We start from the raw sequence: 12,639 nt of genomic DNA, 5'->3' as shown, positions 1-12,639 counted from the left end.
ATGAAAATACATCTTATCAAAATTATTGGGATACAGTGAAAGCAGAAATAAGAGGGAAATTTATATCACTACAGGCTTATCTCAACAAACAAGAAAAATTCTAAATAAAAAACCTACCATTACACCTTAAAGAACTAGAAAAAAGGACAAATGAAACCCAAAGTCAGCAGAAGAAAGCAAATAATAAAAATTAGAGCAGAACTAAATGGAATAGAGAACAAAAAAGACAATAGAAAAAATTAATGCAACAATTAGCTGGTTCTTTGAAAAGATTAATAAAATTTACAAACCATTGCCTAGACTCACTAAGATAAAAACAGAAAAGACACAAACAAAATCAGAAATGAAAGAGAAGTTACCACAGATACCACAGAAACACAAAGGATCATACAATAACACTACGAAGGTCTGTACTGCCAAATGCAATAACCTAGAAGAAATGGACAAGTTCTTCGAAACACATAGCTTTCCTAGGCTGAACTATGAAGAACTGGAAAATCTAAATAGACTGATCAACAGTAAGGAAATTGAATCAATCATCCAATACCTTCCCCAAAGCAAAAGTTCAGGACTAGATGGCTTTACTAAGTGAATCCTACCAAACATTCAAAGAGGATGTAACACCTGTGCTTCTCAAACTCTTCCATAAAATTGAAGAAGAGACAGTACTTCTTAACTCATTTTATGAGGCCAACATTACCTTGATACCAAGACCTGGTAAGAATAACACAAAACACTATTGGTGGGAATGCAGACTGGTGCAGCCGTTATGGAAGGCAATATGGAGGTTCCTCAAAAAATTACGAATAGAATTACCATATGACCCAGCAATCCCTCTCCTGGGTATCTACCCAAAAAATCTGAAAACATCTTCACATAAAGACACGTGTGCTCCAATGTTCATTGCAGCTTTGTTTACGGTGGCCAAGACATGGAAACAACCAAAATGTCCTTCGATAGATGAATGGATAAAGAAGTTGTGGTATACATACACAATGGAATACCATTCGGCGGTAACAAAAGATGATATAGGAACATTTGTGACAACATGGATGGATCTTGAGAGTATAATGCTAAGCGAAATAAGTCAGACAGAAAAAGCAGAGAACCATATGATTTCACTGATATGTGATATATAAACCAAAAACAACAAAAGAATAAGACAAACAAATGAGAAACAAAAACTCATAGACACAGACAATAGTTTAGTGGTTACCAGAGGGTAAGAGGGGTGGGGGGTGGGAGATGAGGGTAAAGGGGATCAAATATATGGTGATGGAAGGAGAACTGACTCCAGGTGCTGAACACACAATAGGATTTATAGTGATGTAATACAGAATTGTACACCAGAAATCTATGTAATTTTACTAACAATTGTCAGCCCAATAAATTGGGAAAAAGAAAGAAAAAAGCATTTGACAAGATACAACATCCATCTATGATTAAAACACTTAATAAAATGGGTATGGAAGGAAAATACCTTAACATAATAAAGGCCATATATGACAAACCCTCAGCTAATATAATTAATGGTGAAAAACTGAAGCCCTTCGCTGTATGCTCAGGACCACGACAGGGCTGTCTCCTATCACCACTGCTTTTCAACATAATATTGGAAGTCATAGCCAGAGCAATCAGTCAAGAGAAAGAAATAAAAGGCATCCCAATTGGGAATGAAGAAGTTAAGTTGTCACTTTTCACAGATGACATGATGCTATATATAGAAAACCCTAAAGACTCCACCAAAAAGCTATCAGAAACAGTCAATGAATACAGTAAAGTTGCCGGCTACAAAATCAATGTACAAAAGTCCATTGCATTCCTATATACTAACAATGAAATCTCAGAAAAAGAAATTTTAAAAAATTCCTTTTGAAATTGCAGCAACAACAAAAAATACCTAGGAATAAACTTAACCAAGGATGTGAAAGACATATATGCTGAAAACTATAAGACACTTTTAAAAGAAATTGAAGAAGACACAAATAAATGGAAAGACATTCTGTGTTCATGGATTGGAAGAATCAACATAGTTAAAATGGCCATATTACCCAAAGCATATACAGATTTAATGCAATCCTCATCAAAATCCCAAGGGCATTTTTTAAAGAAATGGAGCAAAAAAATCATCAGATTTGTATGGAACCACAGAAGAACCCGAATAGCCAGAGCAATCCTAAGAAAAAGGAACAATGCTGGAGGTATCACACTACCTGACTTTAGCTTGTACGACAGGGCAACAATAATCAAAACAGCACGGTATTGGCAAAAAAACAGACACGTAGACCAGTGGAATAGAATTGAGAACCCAGAAATAAACCCCCATAAATATGGACAGATAATTTTTGACAAAGGAGCCAAAAACATACAATGGAAAAAAGAATCCCTCTTCAATAAATGGTGCTGGGAGAATTGGAAAGCCATGTGCAAAAGAATGAAATTGGACTGCTATCTGTCACCTTGTACTGATCACATACATAAACATAAGACCTGAACCAATAAACTGCATAGAAGAAAACATAGGTACTAAACTTATGGACCTTGGGTTCAAAAAAGATTTTATGAATTTGACCTCAAAGGCAAGGAAAGTAAAAGCTAAAATAAATGAATGGGACTGTATTAAGCAAAAAAGTTATGCACAGCAAAAGAAACCATCAACAAAACAAAGAGGCAACACACCGAATGGGAGAAGATATTTGCAAACAATGCCTCCAGTAAGGGGCTAATATCCAAAATACATTAAAAAAAACTTGTATAAATCAACAACAAAAAAAACCCAAACAATCCAATTAAAAATTTTTTTAACCCAATTAAAAAATGGGCAGAGGACCTGAACAGACACTTCTCCCAAGAAGACACACAAACATCCAAGAAATATATGAAAAACTGCTTAACTTCACTAGCTATTAGGGAAACACAAATCAAAACCACAATGAGATATCACCTCACACAGGTTTGAATGGCTATCATCAACACCACAAATAATAACAAGTGTTGGAGAGGATATGGAGAAATAGGAACCCTCATGCACCTCAGCACCTCATGCACCTGCACCTATAGCCACTATGGAAATACCTCATGTAAATGGGTATAGCCACTATGGAAAACAGTATGGAGGTGCCTCAAAAAATTAAGAATAGAATTACCCTATGACCCAGCAATCCCTCTCCTGGGTATCTACCAAAAAAATCTGAAAACATTTATCCATAAAGATATATGTTCTCCAATATCATGTAGCATTATTTGTGGTGGTCAAGACATAGAAACAACAAAGTGTCCTTTGATAGATGATTGGATAAAGAAGATGTTGTACATAAACACTCGGCCATAAGAAAAGATGAAATACTGCCATTTGCGACAACATGGATGGATTTTGAGATTATTATGCTGAGTGAAGTAAGTCAGGTAGGAGAAGTCAAAAACCATATGGCTTCACTCATATGTGGGATAGAAAACTGAAAGCAACAAAGGAAGAAGACAAAGAAACAAAACCTCATAGACACAGACAATAGTTTAGTGGTTACCAGAGGGGTAAGAGGGGAGGGGGTTGGTAGATGAGGGTAAAGGGGATCAAATATGTGGTGATGGAAGGAGAACTGACTCTGGGTGGTGAGCACACAATGTGATACATAGATGATGCATTATAGAAATGTACACTTGAAACCTATGTAATTTTACTAATTATTGTCACCCAATAAAGTTAATTTAAAAATGTAGTCACTATTCCTAAGCTAAGATAGAATGTCCCTGTGGCTGAGATCCAAATTTTGTTGGAAAGGCACGACTGTAGCTCACTGAATGGCAGAGAAGTCATTGTGGTGTTGCACTGATGGAATGTGCTGGAAATCTATCCTCTGGAACTTGCCAGAAATCTGCCTGATTGGGGGAGGGAGAAAGCTGTTTACTGAGTGCTGCTGGCTTCTGTGCACCGCAGGAGCCAGGCCATGTGGACCCTGTTCCTGCTGCAGCGTCCAGAGGCCTCAGCTTTCTACCAAGCTGCCTAAGGGGGAGTGCTGGGGGAAGGGGAAAGCTGCTGGTTACTGGGTGCTACTGGCTGCCATGCACTGCAAGAACTCGGCACTGCAGGAGTCTGATGCTAGAAAAAGCCATGCAGAAAGGGCCTGCCAAGCAAGCACACAGGAATAAGGAAGGAAACCTCTTTTCCTCTTGCAATATCTCTTCAGCGCACTCTACTGAGAAAGCGTCAATGCCAGCTGGCAAAGAAAAAAAGTAGTTTAAATATGTTCCATTATCACAAAATAGGCAGAAAGTATGAATTTTAAGTTGAGAGGCAATTAATTGATAACCAGCACACCACAGGTCAAAAAAGAAATCATAAGGAAAATTAGAAAGTATTTTGAATGGAATTAAAATCAAAACACTGTATCAAAATTTATGGAATACAGCAAAAGCAATGCTTAGAAATTTATAGCATTAAATGCTTATATTTGGCTCTCACTTGCTCTCTTTTTGGCACTATCTTGGTTCCATGTTCCCCACACTAAATGCCTGATGAAGCCACAGAAACCATCCCTGCTACAGATCAGGGATTCCCATAGCCTCAGGCTGAGACAGGGTCTGGAACAGCATATGACAGTGATGAATCAGTACCAGAGCTCAAGGGACAAGATTCCATACAGGCAACCATACAACAAGCCCAGCTGGCAGCAGTAGCCGAAATCAATGAAGAAGTAGTCAGTAAAGCAAAGTGAACTAAAGTGAGCTGAAAAGTGAAAAGAAGGCACAGAGGGCTGTGTCCCAACTGGGTCTTCAACAGGTTAGAAGGGTTACTAGGGTCACTATCCAGAAATCTAAGAATATCTTTTTTGTCATCACAAAGCCAGATGTCTACAAGAGAACCACTACAGATACTTACATAGTTTTTGGGGAAGCCAAGATCAAGGATTTATCTCAGCAAGCACAGCTAGCAGCTGCTGAGAAATTCCAAGTTCAGGATGAAGCTCTCTCAATCATTCAAGAAAACACAGAGACTCCAACTGTACAAGGGGAGAGTGAAGAGGAAGAGGTTAATGAAACTGGTTTGGAAGTTAAAGACATAGAATTGGTCATTTCACAAGCAAATGTGTTGAGAACAAAGGCAGACTGAGCCCTGAAGAACAACACTAATGATATTGTAAATGCTATTATGGAATTAACAATATAGCCATCTAAAAATAAGGAATTATTTTGTGTGTGTTTCAAAAGAGTAACTGCAGCTTGGTTTGAAATTTGTACTGTTTCTATCATTAATAAATTATGGCTTGTGGGGACAATGCTTATATTAGAGAAGAAAAATGGTTTCAAATCAATGACCTTAGCTTCCACCTTAAGAAATTATGTTTAAAAGTGGAAATTAAACCAAAGTAAGTAGAAGAAAGAAAATAATAAAGAGCAGAAATCACCAAAATAGAAAACAGAAAAACAATGGAGAAAATTTAAAAGCCAATAGTGGGCTCTTTGGGAAGATCAAATTTGATAACCTGTAGCCAGATTGATAAGGGAAAAAAGAGAGAAGACCCAAATGACTAATATCAAGAATGAGATATAGTTCAGGAACACGACAGGGCTGTCCCCTATCACCTCTGCTTTTCAACATAGTGTTGGAAGTCCTTGCCAGAGCAATCAGGCAAGAGAAAGAAATAAAAGGCATCCAAATTGGGAATGAAGAAGTTAAATTGTCACTCTTTGCAGATGACATGATGCTATATATAGAAAACCCTAAAGACTCCACCAAAAAGCTATTAGAAACAATCAACGAACACAGTAAAGTTGCTGGCTACAAAATCAATGTACAAAAATCCATTGCATTCCTATATACTAACAATGAAATCTCAGAAAAACAAATACAAAAAACAATTCCTTTCGCAATTGCAGCAAAAAGAAAAAAATACCTAGGAATAAACTTGACCAAGGATGGGAAAGACCTATGTGCTGAAAACTATAAGACGTTTTTGAAAGAAATTGAAGAAGACACAAAGAAATGGAAAGACGTTCCATGCTCATGGATTGGAAGAATCAACATAGTTAAAATGGCCATATTACCCAAAGCAATATAGAGATTTAATGCAATCCCCATCAAAATCCTAATGGCATTTTTTAAAGAAATAGAACAAAAAATCATCAGATTTGTTTGGAACCACAAAAGACCCCGAATAGCCAAAGCAATCTTAAGAAAAAAGAACAATACTGGAGGTATCACACTCCCTGACTTTAGCTTGTACTATAGGGCTACAATAATCAAAACAGCATGGTATTGGCAGAAAAACAAACACATAGACCAATGGAATAGAATTGAGAACCCAGAAATAAAACCACATAAATATGGACAGATAATTTTTGACAAAGAAGCAAAAAACACACAATGGAGAAAAGACAGCCTCTTCAATAAATGGTGCTGGGAGAATTAGATAGCCATGTGCAAAAGAATGAAACGGGACTGCTATCTGTTACCATGTACCAAAATTAATTCAAAACGGATCAACAACTTACACCATAAGACCTGAAACAATAAACAGCATTGAAGAAAACATAGGTACTAATCTTAGGGACCTTGGGTTCAAAGAGCATTTTATGAATTTGACTCCAAAGGCAAGGGAAGTAAAAGCTAAAATAAATGAATGGGACTATATCAAACTTAAAAGCTTCTGCACAGCAAAAGAAACCATCAACAAAATAAAGAGGCAACCAACTGAATGGGAGAAGATTTTTGCAAACAGTGCCTCCGATAAGGAGCTAATATCCAAAATATACAAGGAACTCATGCAAGTCAACAACAAAAAAACAAACAACCCAACTGAAAAATGGGCAGATGACCTGAAGAGACATTTCTCCAAAGAGGACATACAAATGGCAAATAGACATATGAAAAAATGCTCAACATCACTAATCATCAGAGAAATGCAAAGAAAAACCACAATGAGATGTCACCTCACCCCAGTCAAAATGGCTATCATCAACAAGACAAATAGTAACAAGATTTGGAGAGGCTGTGGAGAAAAAGGAACCCTCATACACTGTTGGTGGGAATGTAGACTGGTGCAGCCGCTATGGAAGGCAGTGTGGAGGTTCCTCAAAAAATTACGGATAGAATTACCATATGACCCAGCAATCCCTCTCCTGGGTATCTACCCAAAAAATCTGAAAACATCTACACATAAAGACACGTGTGCTCCAATGTTCATTGCAGCTTTGTTTACGGTGGCCAAGACATGGAAACAACCAAAATGTCCTTCGATAGATGAATGGATAAAGAAGTTGTGGTATATATACACAATGGAATACTATTCAGCGGTAAGAAAAGATGAAATAGGACCATTTGTGACAACATGGATGGATCTTGAGAGTATAATGCTAAGCGAAATGAGTCAGACAGAAAAAGCAGAGAACCATATGATTTCACTGATATGTGGTATATAAACCAAAAACAACAAAAGAACAAGACAAACAAATGAGAAACAAAAACTCATAGACACAGACAATAGTTTAGTGGTTATCAGAGGGTAAGGGGTGTGGGGGGTGGGAGATGAGGGTAAGGGGGATCAAATATATGGTGATGGAAGGAGAACTGACTCTGGGTGGTGAACACACAATGGGATTTATAGATGATGTAATACATAATTGTACACCTGAAATCTATGTAATTTCACTAACAATTGTCACCCCAATAAATTTTTTTAAAAAAGAATGAGATATAGGACACTATACATCCTACAGAAATTAAGATCATAATATAGGGGTGTTATAATGAGGTTTATGCTCATAAATGACAATTTAGACAATATACACATTCCTTAAAAGACACAGCTACCAACCTCACTCCAGAAGAAGACAACCTGAATAGTCATATGTCTTTAAAGAAATTTATTTCATAGTTTAAAATTTTTCCACATAGAAAACCCCATGTCCAGATGGTTTCACTGGTGCATTTGTTCAAACAGGGAAGAAATACAAGTTATGTACAAACTCTTCCAGGAGATACAAGATGAATGTATTAAATTTTTATTGCTGCAAAACAAACTACTACAAACTTAGTGGCTTAAATCAATACCCATTTATTATATCAGTTTTTGTAGGTTAGAATTCCAGCACAACATGACTGGGTTCTCTGCTCAGGGTATAACAAGGCTGAAATCAAGGTGTTGGCCAGGCTAAGTTCTTGTCTGGCGGCGCTGGGGAAAAATATGCATCCAAACTCATTCTCATTGTTGGGAAAATTCAGTTCCTTGCAGTTGTAGGATGAAGAGTCCACTTCCCTGCTGGGGCTGATCACATCTCCTAGAGGCCAACCACACTTTTTGCTATGTGTCCCCCTCCCCACATCTGCAAGCCAGCAACAGTGTGTCAAATACTTCTTGTCCTGTTTTGGACCTTAAATACATCTGCAAAATCCCTTGGCAGCAGTAATTAAATTCCTGTTTAATTAAATAACTAGGTGAAGGTATGTAAACACCAGGGGCTGGGAATCTTGGGGGCCCTCTTAGAATTCTGCCCACCACAGGAAGGAACACTTTCCAATATATTCTATGATCATTACCCTGATCCTGATATCAAAACCAGACAAAGAAATACCAGCAAGTTATTTTGTGGATATCAACAAACTGATTCTAAAATGCATAGTGGAGAGGCAAAAGATCCAGAATAGCCAATACAATATTGAAAGAGAAGAATAGAGTTGGACGATTGATGTTACCTGACTTTAAGACTTACTATAAAGCTACAGTAATTAAGACAGTGTGGTATCAGCAAAAGAATAGACAGATAGATTAATGGAACAGAAGAGAGAGCTGTAAAATAGACCCGTATAAATATAGCCAACTGATCTTTGACAGTGGAGCAAAGTTAATACAATGGAGCAAAGACAGTATTTTCAACAGGTACTGACACCTGTCAGGATGGCTATTATAAAAACAACAAAAAGCAAGTCTTGCAAGGATATGGAGAAGTTGGAACCCTTGCACACTGTTGGTGGGAATGAAAAATGGTGCAGCCACTATGGAAAACAGTACAGAGATTCCTCAAAAAATTTAAAAAACAGAACTATCATGATCCAGCAATTCCACTTCTGGTTATTTATCCAAAAGAATTCAAAGCAGTATCTCAAAGAGATATTAGCACTTCTATGTTCATTGCAGCACTATTCACAATAGCCAAGATGTGTAAACAACCTAAATGTCCATTGACAAATGAAAGGATAAAGAAAATGTGGTATATGAGAGATCCAAGATGGTGGAGTAGATAAACACTGTGCCTGCTTCCTTCTGTGAACACATTAAAATTACAACTGAGGGGCCAGCCCGGTGGCTCAGGTGGTTGGAGCGCCCTGATCCTAACGCGGAGGTCACCGGTTCGATTCCCACATGGGCCAATGAGCTGCGCCCTCTACAGCTAAGATTGTGAACAACAGCTCTCCCTGGAGCTGGGCTGTGGTGAGCAGCCGGAGGTTGGCAAGAGCTGCCATGGGCTGCTGTGTGCTGCCGAGGGCTACCATGTGCTGCCATGAGTGGCCGGTGGCCAGCATGAGTGGCTGGCAGATGGCGAGAGCTGCCGTGAGCTGCTGTGAGCAGTCGATCGATGATTGCTGACCGACTGCCTCAGCCGGGGGGAGCGCAAAGCTCATAATACCAGCATGGGCCCGGGAGCTGTGTCCTACATACAACTAGACTGAGAAACAACGGCTTGAACCGGAGTGGGGGCGGGGGGGAGGCGGAAGAAAGGAGGGGAAAAATTACAACTGAATTATAAAACAATCAACCTGGAGAACCATCTGAAGTGTAGCCAAACAGAAGTCCTATAACGGAAAATATAAAGAAGCCATGTTGAAACTGGTAGAAGGGGCGGAAACACAAAACAGGCCCCAAACCTCCCTGTAGTGGTTCAGAATCAGGAGGGAACCTCAGTCACAGAAGTCCCCCCTGGAGGAATGAGGTACCCCACGCCCCCACACCAGGCTCCCCATCCCAGAGTACTGGTGCCGGAAGAGGAGCCTCCACCATATCTGGCTGTGAAAAATAGTGGGGATTCTGACCTTCCAGCTGGGATGGAAGGCTGCGGGGAAACCCAGACGTCCTCTTAAAGGTCCCACATACAGAATCACTTTCTCGCAGGCACTTACCTTGGGCTCCAGCGGAGGGACAGTGACTCGGGGAGCCTTGGAAATGTACGGGGGACAAACTGAGGAATGTGGCTTCAGGGCCAGAACTGGAGGACAGTCGGCATTTTCTTGGTGAGGGGTTCTCTTCCAGTGTAGCGGCAAACTGGTGCCATCTTTCCTATGTTGAGCCCGCCCCCCACAGGCTAAATCTGAATCTGATTGGCCTGGTGAGTTCCGCCTTGTTGACCCCGCCCTACCCAACTCACGCACCACTGGAGGCACTTTCTCTTGCCATCAATCAGCCCCTCTCCCATTGCACTCATTCTTGGAAAACTATCAGAGTCCACAAGCCGCAGGCAGGCAGCAACTGTCCTCGGTGTGCTCTGAGACTTTTGCTGAGTTGCTCCAGGCCCAGCACTGGCACCAAACCAGAGTCTACATTAACCTGGTGACCACAACTCTTTCCACTCTAGTGACTCCTTGAGACCCTGCCACACTTAACTTGCATACTGCACAAGGCTTTAACATTGGCTGAACCTTAAGTGAGCTGGCAGGTGGCAGCAGGTCTCTAGGTGTCCCTGCTTTTTGTAGAGCTACCCCAGGCCTAGTACTGGTGGCAGTCATCATCAGTTCACAGTGTGGCTTCTCCCATGTGCCTCCAGGTTTAGCACAGGCAGTGAACAACAGCAGATGGCTTTGTAGCTCCTTCCAGGTACTCCCCAGCCAGTCAGTCATAGGCATTGGCTGACCTGGGCCTGCACCAGAGCCCTCCCAAGAGGCCCCAGAACCACAGCAGGAGGTTGGCTTCAGACCACAGCAGAGCACCACCCAATTAGCCCCACAAGTGGCACATACAAAGGGTGGTCTCAACAGGCACCAGAGCCCACTGGGGTGAATCTCACTCAGTGGGGTAAGCCTCCCACACAGCATCCCATAAGCTGTGGATGTGGCCAAACTCCATAGCCAGTCAGCCTGAGGGCCAATCCTGCCCATTGATGTGCCAATAGCAATCAAGGCCAACGATAACAGAGCACACACATAAACCACACAAGTGACACTCTTGGAGCACCTGGCTCAGGTGACCAAGAAGACTGTGCCACTGGGTCCCATAGGACACCTACTACATAAGGCCACCTGGCCAAGACTGGGAGACATAACAGATTTACCTAATACATAGAAACAAACACAAAGAGGCAGCCAAAATGAGGAAACAAAGAAATGCATCCCAAATGAAAGAACAGGGGAAAAATCAGAAAAAGAACTAAACAAAATGGAGGCAAGCAACCTACCAGAGACAGAATTTAAAACAATGGTTATAAGGAGTCTCAATGAACTTAGTGAGAACTTCAACAATGAGATTGCAAGCATAAAAAGGACAGAGAAACCATAATAAAGAAGCAGTCAGAACTGAAGAATACAATAACTGAAATGCAGAATAGATGAAGTAGAGGATCAAATCAGCGATTTGGAAGACAAGACAAGAGAAAACACCCAATGAGAACAGCAAAAAGAAAAAAGAATTTCAAAAATTAGGATAGTTTCAGAGACCCCTGGGACAACATCAAGCATAACAACATTCACATCACAGGGGTACCAGAAGGAAAAGAGAGAAAGCAAGGGATTGAGAACTTTTTTGAAGAAATAATGACTGAGAACTTTTCTAACCTGGCAAAGGAAATAGACATACAAGCCCAGGAAGCACAGAGTGTCCCAAAAAGATGAACCCAAACAGGCCCATATCTAGACTCATTATAATTAAAATGACAAAGGTTAAAGACAAAGCGAGCATCCTAAAAGCAGGAAGACAAAGGCAACTAGTTACCTACAAGGGAGCTCCCATATGGCTGTCAGCTGATTTCTCAACAGACACTTTGCAGGACTGAGGGGATTGGCAAGAAATAGTCAATGGGATGAAAAGCAAGGATCTACATCCAAGATTACTCTACCCAGGAAAGCTATCATTTAAAAGAGAAGCACAGATAAAGAGCTTCCCAAACAAACAAACAAACAAAAAACTGAAGGAGTTCATCACCACCAAACCAATATTACACGGAATGTTAGAGGAACTTCTTTAAGATGGAAAAAACAATCAAAATTATGAATAATACAATAGCAATAGCTACATATCTATCAACAATTACTTTCAATGTAAATGGATTAAATGCTCCAATCAAAACACATAGGAGGCTATAGTGGTATGACTCCCCTACCTATGGCTCCATGGGTGTTCCTTTTTCTCCTAGCGACATCCTTCATTCTTATGTGGGGAGTGGGACCAGAGACCCCACAGGCCGCCCAGCACGACACCTACCTTCTCCTACCTATGCCTATCAAATCCAGCCTTGTCAGATGGGTGGTGAGGACACCATTTGTGTTTTTCTCCTGAGCAGCCATTTCCCCTTTTCTGTTGATAGAACCACACTTTCCTGTGAGGAAACACTCCTCTATTGTTATGCCATTTGATACAGGGACAAACAGCATTAAAATCAAGCCCTGGCAGCTGTGATTCTCTCAGGAGTGGTCATTTGACCCAAACCAGGTTCCTGAGA

At 40.4% G+C, this 12,639-nt stretch overlaps 1 pseudogene; it reads left to right on the top strand.

Moving 5' to 3' along the window:
• Positions 1–4,505: 4,505 nt before the first annotated feature.
• On the top strand, positions 4,506–5,164 carry LOC117026659 (nascent polypeptide-associated complex subunit alpha-like; annotated as a pseudogene).
• The last annotated feature ends 7,475 nt before the right edge of the window (positions 5,165–12,639 follow it).

This window comes from Rhinolophus ferrumequinum, chromosome X, assembly GCF_004115265.2.
Source record: "Rhinolophus ferrumequinum isolate MPI-CBG mRhiFer1 chromosome X, mRhiFer1_v1.p, whole genome shotgun sequence".
Classification (NCBI taxonomy): domain Eukaryota; kingdom Metazoa; phylum Chordata; class Mammalia; order Chiroptera; family Rhinolophidae; genus Rhinolophus; species Rhinolophus ferrumequinum.
Note: the sequence above shows the minus strand (reverse complement) of the source record. Positions and strands in the feature narration are given on the sequence as shown.